Source organism: Eptatretus burgeri, chromosome 1 (assembly GCF_056783735.1).
Source record: "Eptatretus burgeri isolate ZD-2024b chromosome 1, Ebu_testis_v1, whole genome shotgun sequence".
Lineage (NCBI taxonomy): Eukaryota > Metazoa > Chordata > Myxini > Myxiniformes > Myxinidae > Eptatretus > Eptatretus burgeri.
The window spans coordinates 117,092,705-117,101,724 of NC_140961.1; positions in this window are offsets into that span (position 1 = coordinate 117,092,705).

Consider the following 9,020-nt stretch of genomic DNA (forward strand, 5'->3'; position numbering starts at 1 on the left):
CGAGACCACAACGAGGCTGGCCAGCTTCATATGCCGACCGACTGCACCTTACCTGGTCTGCATTTGTCATTCCTTGCCCATACCTTTATTTGCCTTGACCCCACTTAGCATGCCTTGCCATATCTTCACTGAACCTTGCCATGTGCACCGGGACCACCTGTTGTGGAAGTGTTTGCAGGGACTGCCATGCAGGCAGCTGCATTACCAGGGATTGTATTTGCACAGCCCAGACATCTTTATTGACAAAGGCCAGTTCAAATGGACTGAGACGGCGTGTTGCCTGCCGTGTTTGGGTGGGTTGCTTTCAGCAGCCAGGAAAAAAAAACAAAGGACCATTTTGGGCCCTGAAGACGCCAGGCTGCGTGATCACCTGCTGCTGCACTCGTCGGCAAATTTTTCATTTTCTGTTTTCTTCCCTCGAGTCACAGGTCCTGGGCCATGCGTAATGCAAATATTAGAAATGTATGTAGTTATAAGCCACCTGCATGTTTAGTTCAATTCTGGAAATGTAATATAAGGATGTCCGTATGAGTCTGCTCGCCAAGATATGCAACGCACTCGGTTTATTATATTTGGGACATGTACAGAGCTCCAGGCCATGTCGCGCTAGACGTGTGAATGAGATTGCTTCCGGCCCCAGGAGCCTAGCTAGAACCACTGTGGCCCAATAGGGAAGCGCGATTCGGATCACGGCACGTCACTTCAGGTCGTCACCCCACCCAACGCCCAGGGCTTATGAAAGGCAGATCACGAAGCCGTCCACCCTCTTTTTCACCTGTCTGCCTCGCCCTCTCCTTCACCTCTATACTCTGCACTCTTCACTGCTCCTCGTTGTCTGCCCGGCGCTGGATCTACACTCGTGGTTCATGTGTGACAGACATCCTTCTGGGACCAGTGCAGAGCACACGTTGCCACGAGCCCTGGCAAAGTGACTAAGCAAGAGATAATGCGCCGACTCTTGAGGTGGGAAAGTTCAAGCGGAGCGTCCTACGGAGGTACACGCTACACCTACAGACCTATGCGCAACTAGGCTAAGAATCTTTTGCCTCTCATCCACTTTGGATGCACAAAAGAGCATCCATTACTGATTCACAATCACAGTTTCCTCTGGCATGACACCCCCCCCCCATATTGCACCACACACCTCCCACACCTTAGAAACCAGTATTTCTCCCTCCTACCTCCCCCGAAGAGTACTGGGTTGCGTTGGTCGGCCGACCACGCCAGGTATTGCGAGGCTGTTTGTCCTCATCTACTCTCTTTCTGGCCATGTAATCTTCCTCAGGTTTGTGTGTGCGTTTATGTGATGGTGCCTGTTTTAGCATAAGCTAAGATTGTAGAAGTTCTAATTAGATAAGTCTGCTCTGTGTCTGCTTTTGTAAATTGCTTACCTTTTGTCGCACCCCACAAATTCCTTGCTATCCCTGCTGTACGTAATAATAAACCCAATTTACTGTGCCACAAACGTTTCCTCACTTGAATCTAAATAAATTCTTTATATAGAAATGTTCCCAGCTCATTTTCATCTTTTCCTTCATTGGTCCAACATTGTTCGTATCCTTGCCGAGCCGGGACGTTATCCCCAAATGATGTTTTACTCGCCAATACGTCCTTGGGAAGTTACGCTCGGCTGCATCTGATCCGGTTTGAACAAGGCGTACCGCGGGTGTCCCCCGGTAATTAGATCACATGACCACGAGTTAAACGGTATTCATGAGACGGAGGACCCTAAATCACGTGGTCGAGTTATTGGTGTTCATGGTCGATTAGCGACCCACCGTGACGTGTGCGACAGCCTGCGATTCCGGAGAGTCTGGTGGGAACCCGAGGTAGCTTCTACTTCTCTCATGGTCTTCTCGCCCCCAACCCTGGCTCCACAACAATATCATGCTGTGCAGGACTATATCGTTTTTGGCCCTATCTCTCAATGGTGAAGAATTACTTAAAATTTTGAGTAGTCGTATCCAGATCTTCATCAAAATCTAAACATTTCGCCCTTCTCACACACTGAACCTGTCCACAAAATTTCATCCAGATCCCTCCACAATGTTTTGAGAAATCCTGTACACAAACAGACAGAAATGGGTGAAAACATAACCTCCTTCACCTTCGGTGGCGGAGGTAACAATATTGTTGCGGAGCCGGGTATCGGCCGTGAGCACGACCACTGGGTGGAGCAGTAGGGTCGACTCTACCGAACACCCGGAATTTAGATCGTACCTTTTGAAAAACTCCGAGAGGTACGGGTCCCTTACCGGACTGTGAATCGTCAATAATTCCATATACCACGTAATAACGAGCTACCACGTATTCACACCCTCAACGGCACCCGTACGAGTCGAGCCTTTAGCGTGCCCGACCCGAGCGGATGGTTGCCGAAGTCCCATTGGTCCAATTGTACTTTTACAGCGGCAACAGCCTTTATAATTCACCAACACGCACTATGCTAAGCCAATGGAAGAAACACAGCAACGAACTGATATATTGAACAAATGTATTTATTTATAACGGGAGAAAGGGGGAGCACGCAAGAAGCAGAGTTATCTGACTATAGAGATGCAAGTATGTACAGCAAAGAGCACTTAAACAATTCCTACTTACAGACGGGTCCACACACAGATCCACACCCAAAAGAAACGACCCAAAGTGGTCTTTATTATCCCTTCGGCTCAGAGGGAAGTCGAGCTGAGGGACGAGAAAATAGCAGGCTACCTGCCCGCACCGTCCCGGAGCACCAGTCGGCCAAGAAGGAACCAGGGCAGCTCGAAGCAGACCACGCCAGCCACAAGACGAGCCGTGAACCAGAGCACGCCAGCGACGAGATGCCTTTCGCCCAGCCTCGACAGATGAGTCTTCCCCTCCGAGCTCCAGCAGATCCTCACGTGCACTCTCGATTCCCTCGCTCCCCGTTCCTTTTATCGCTCTTGGGCGCCGTTCGCTCCTCGTAATCCGCTCTCGGGCGCGGTTCGCTCGGGCATGGCCCGTTCTCCAGTCGGTGGGCCACGATGCACTCCCTTACTTGGTGTGCTGCCAAGCGAATTGGTTCATGTCCATATTTGGGGATGGAATTCCATCCCCGAACGAATTCCGAACACACCTGCATACCAGCGAGCGTGTGGAGAATGCCGGGAGTAGAGGGTTATCGTTGTTGTAGTCGGAGATGTAGGAGCCGTAGTTGTTGCGAGTGATGTAAAACCCCAAACTATCAAAATAACTCACAGCGCATGTACATTTATTCACCCATTAAACAAGGGACGGGGACCCTAACGAAAAACACATACTTACCGACATAACTGAGCTATAGGACCTGTACGTCGTGTGCTCATGGCTTCCAGATTCGTAACAATATCTATGGCATGAATAATCAGAGAAAGAAAGGGCGTTTTGCGTTCGATTTTATGGAGTCATAATTCTCGACGATGTCATTTCCTGGGAAAACGTGACATCAAAAGTGACGTTTTCATATAAAATGAAATGAATGTAAAACAAAACATTTTTCTGTTTGAATAATCAAATCTGACTTCAGAAATGACTGTCAGATCCCATTGGGATACCACATGAAAAATTTAACCTTAAAAAAAAAAATAATAAAAAAAAATAAAAATCACAACGACCAAAAATGTGAACATTTCAAAAATCTATATTTCTCAGAAACTGAGCTGGAGAAATCCTTCAAAATTATTTTGTGGAACCCTCTTCAAACACCAATCAATCACTAATATAAAATGACGAGCAAGTGGAGAAATTCTGCGACTCACCATCCTCTGCCTCAGATTCTTCCTTCTCGACCCCATCGATGAGGTGCTGCTGTTCACCCTCCTCACCCTTCGTGGCTGACAGGATCGAGAGGGCAGGATGACGCTCATGGAAGGAGTGTTCTTTTTCCGCAAAAGCTCGACACCAACTGCTCGTGAAACTTTCCTTTCATTGATATCCCTCACATGTTTTCGTTCCTTCCCTCATGAGCCGTCTGTCAGTCAGTCTTCTGCTCAGGCGAGCTGATCTCGTTCGTTTCTCCTTTCTGCTTCCCTCAGCCTTCTGTGTCTGCCCTCTCTTCTGCTTTCTGCCATTTTCTTCTTCCCTTTCTGCTTTCTGAGCCATCTACTCAGGACTCAGGAACACTTTTCGTCCCTGCCCATGCGAGCTTGTCACGTGCCTTTCTGCTTCTTCATATCAGCTTTATTTCCCTCCTCACACAAGCCTTCTCCTCCTCTCATTGATCCGCAGCCAATCAGGGCGGGTGCATAACGTCACTTGTGGAAATTACATCATTGTGAGAGAATGCTTCAGACCACAACCAAAGCCACAACGAGAGCCCCCAGCCCCATCCTTCTTGCGGAAAAGCCCCAGCCACACTTTACCACACTCGCTTGAAGCGCAGCACTTCACAGGCCACGCCAAGCACGAAGCGCCACGAGCATGCATGTGAAACACGACATGAGCATGCTTACGCGATGGGTTACCAAGCAATGTGCTGATGGAGGGAACACGGAAAGGAGCCCTGCAGGACCGAGGGATGACAAAACGGCCACGGGATTGAAGGCAAGACCGATGGGGTGACGGAGGAACTGTTTAAAGGATGTTTTATGGAGGGACATTATTGGTAGACCGTTGAAATGGGTCGATGGGGTAATGGAGGGATGATTGAAAGTAACAGAAGCGGTGGGGGGGGGAGGGGTGAAGACATGAAGACACTACTTGGGACAAACAGCCAAGCCAACGCATGCCCCCCAAAAAGCCCTTTGACAAGGGACCAACGACTATCTACACAAAGACTAATGAAATAACTAATCCTTGGGTCACCTATGTGTCCATGTATGCTCTCCCCTGGGGTAAGTTTTCCAAAACCAGAACATTATATCTGCACATAACTCTGTCAATAATGACCCGATCTGCCGATCAACAAACTGGGAACAGATGAAGTATATAGACTGTACAGCGACAAAAATCACACATTCCTTTGATTGAAGGTCAAAGGTAATAGTTGTTGATTCGGTAGCGCTTAACAGCACTGCCGTCTCACGAGTTATATCGCTGGCTAGTTCGGCACAGGTCTTGGGTCACGCGCCTAAGATCACGATACCAAAGTACCCCTGTGCCTTCCCAGTTGGGGATATACCCCTGCTACAGACTGGGTTTGATCGGAGACCGAGCGAAGTCTGCCGCAATCCGTAGCCAGTTTGGTTTTAAATACAAATCGAGCGATTGTTCTTCAGCGTGACACGGATAAATTGTGCGGCAAATTTCGTATGAATCAGCCAGATTTAATGGGGAAACATCGGGGAACATGACACGAGCAAAGCATTCGCGATAACGTTTTAATTCATCTATAACCCGCTCTTATCTAGGGAGCTATGGATACGGATTTTGCAGGGGGGCCCCGAGCAAAATAAGCCTTCGGCCTGGACAACATGCATACAAGACACGGAGTACTTGGTGGTGCCTCATGGACGAGAGGAAAGGTGTGGAAGGCACGAATGCGGCTCGTGACAAGCCAATGTCACCGGATTCGAGCACCCAGCGTGGCAAAATGGCAGCGACGTCCTCCTATCAGCCCAGCACATGCATGCAGCGTCGGTGCGTCCAGCCCCTGTGAGGTCGACGGCACAAGAGAGAAAGATCCATGGTGTGTTCCAGCTGGTTTTTCGCAAGGTCCAGTATGCAAATCCAGGCCTGACTGTACACCAGATTCGGCCAAATCTGGGTGTTGGACTCTGCGGGTGGATCGATGGGATCAAAAGACGTGGTCGAGCTGTGCAGGGAGTAAGGACAGTCAGAGGCTTTGTGGTTGGATTCAGGATGAACCTGGGGATGACCTGCATGCTGGATCCATGGCCAAGGAGGAACAGCTGGTCAAGTGACTCCTCATAAAGCAGATGGCAGACAGGAAAAGCAGTTGGTCTTGCCTTTTCGGACCACTTCCGGGGACGCGTGATTGGTCCATGGTCCGGGTTTGCAGCAGCTCTCTGCCAATGAGTTGCTGGCACGTCTTGTTGACCGACTCTGTCAGGGTGCTGGGTGGGGGCTGGTTAAGAGGGGGAAGGAAAAAGAAGGCACCTCTCGGTACACCACCACTGTATGAACACTGGACCGCCTGCTACACCTTCCGACACAAGTAACGTCTGACTACCAAACAACCTGGCTAAAACATGCATTTAAGGGGGGATCTGGGCTAATCCTATATTCAATAACCCACTCAGGGCCCATTTCCACAACAATAACTCAAAAACAGAACAAAGTGAATGTTATTGCATCACATAATTGTACATGGATAGCAGAAGATTCCAAAAATAATTATTTGAACCATCATATGGTAGAATTGTCCATTATGCATACAAATTCTTCAGATATTCATACGGGATGCAGAGAAGTGCATCCAAAATGTACATGAGTATGTAGTCCCACGGTAGTATGGTTAGTAGGCCGAATGTGGCAGTGTGGTAAGGTGGTGTGGTTTGTATGCCTCATGTGAAAGTGTGGTATGGTAAAAATATCATCACACACACACACACACATCTTTTTATATATATATATATATATATATATATATATATATATATATATATATATATATATATATATATATATATATACATATATATACATACATATACATACATATACATACATATATACATACACACACATAATTACATTTAAAAACACACACAAACAAAAACATGCACTCCTATAAACACTCACAAACACACCAATCATCGATGCTTTATAATTTGACCCTTATACTTTTCCTGGATGTAGTCATCAATCATCAGACTTCATCCTGAATCCTTCTAGACTGAGATGATGGCCAGGTGTAATAACCTGTCCTGTGACATTGTGGAGCACAAGCATCTCTTTTTGAGCTTTAGCTTTGAGAAAGAGCATTTTGAAGATGCAATGGTTACCATTCCGGCATCGTCAGTCAAACCCTCAGACAGACGTGGACATTTGGACAAGTGTCGATTAAGTTCTTAATTACATAACTCTGTGTTTCAAATGGAGAACAAAAAAAAACTATAATAATATACATTAAAAAAATATATATATATATATATATAATTGTACATGGAAGGAGCACACAAACAACAGCATTGCTAGCAAATGGTCCTCTGCAGCTGTGGGCTCCTTAAAGAGGCCCTGGGTGTACCTGGTGTGCCCTGCAGAAACCTGGGTGAGGGTGGGGAGTGGTTGGGGGATAAGGCATGGAAAGAGCAGAGGGTTCAAGACCAGAAATGAAGAGGTAGAAGATAGAGACCATCGACCTGTTTGCGATGGTGAAATGATAGTCCCATAGACTCAGCTTTACCACAGGGATTCCAATGATCTTGAAAGCCTTTGTTTCCATGGCCTCAAACTAAGCAAGATGTGAGGCAAGGGAGCCAGCCCAGAGGGTGAGCAGTTCTCAATCAATCTGCAGATTAAGGCATTGTATGTGGAGAGGAGCTCAGGTATGCCAAGGAAGGACTTGTTTGGAGAGCAGACCAGGATGCCAGACTATAAAAAGCTCGAGATATGTCGACACAGGGTTGGTCGTACCGATGAGTCTGAATTTCTATGACCTCATACAGTCATATTTTACTCACCCCTTACCACAAAACACATCAGCAAGATTATGTAAATTATCAAGGATTTAAAGTCGACCACTATCCTGCTTAAGTTGAATAACGAGGTAACTGTCAACTTGACAATGTGGTGGGCTGGATACAGAAGACCTGTTTCGAACAAAGCAAGCCATAGATGAGAATCATTGGTTGAGCTGTCCTGAGCTGCACTCGCGTGTCAGTGGGAAATTGCATTCCGAGTGTGGAACGAAAGCCACAAATGATTCTCGACAATGTAACTCGTTTGTACACATTTATTTTATTCTGAAAGAAAAACATAAAACACTCCTTCTCAATTTCCAAGATTTTCTTTGACCGTCAGTGAAATTCCAGGCCTGGAAAAGCATTTTGTTAAATTGCATGACTTTCTATAACCCGTATGAACGCCGCTGGAGAGATGGCCCTGATGTCATGTCTGACATTGAGGGCCTCCATTTATTGCTGGGAGAGCAGAAGCAGCACATCCATGGTAGTGACCTGCTCTGAATCCAAATTGGTGATCGAAGATGAGGCTTTATTATTGCATCACAGAATTTCACATAGATAGCAGGAGGTTTGAGAAACAGCAGGTAGAAATGAGGTGCATTACATACAGGTACTCCACTTTTGCTTCAATGGGATGCTGATGACATGTATTACATTGAACCTGATGTACCATACTCTGTTCAAACCCAGGCTAGATGGCTGAAACAAATGTGTGCACCTCTCCACCATCCTGATGTCTGTAAAGAACTGACTCGATCGTTATGTTTAGTGTGTCCACTGAATGTGTGAGGTTGGTATTTCAAACCCAAGCAAATTTGTACGATACTTTTATAAATGGTATGTGTTGCTTCCTTGTTTTGTGTCCCCACTTCCCCCCACCCCTTTAAAAATACCTTTACAACCAACAGAGCATAAACTGGGGTTGGTTTAATGGTGGGAAAGTCGACTATAGAGGAACATTCAGATTTCAGACCGAGGACCAATTTTAAAGAGCCATGGTCTGTCAAACTAATGAAGCTGAGAACCGGTTTGTAATACACAAGGAGACAAAATATCCATCTGCTTCAGCTGTTAGCTCAGATGTATCATGGTTATCAGGACCCTATCCTGATTTATGCAAGAGGGTTCAGAGAACACATTGCCCCATGCAGGATTAAGAAAAAGGACATGGGAAGGGCAACTCAGTTGTGCTTACCTGACACTTTTAACTTGGCGTTACAAATCCCAGCCCAGCTATAAACTGTCATCTCTGTGATTCACAGACATGTATTGTGAATCAATGTGTATGACATCCCTCGGATGGACATTAAACCAGTGTATTGTGCACCTTTGTGAATGGACCTGAAAGCTGGAAAAAGTATCAAAATTTTCAAACGAATCAGAATCGATGGCATTGGAGATTTTTTTTTTCAGAATCTGAGGGGTTGGTGGTTC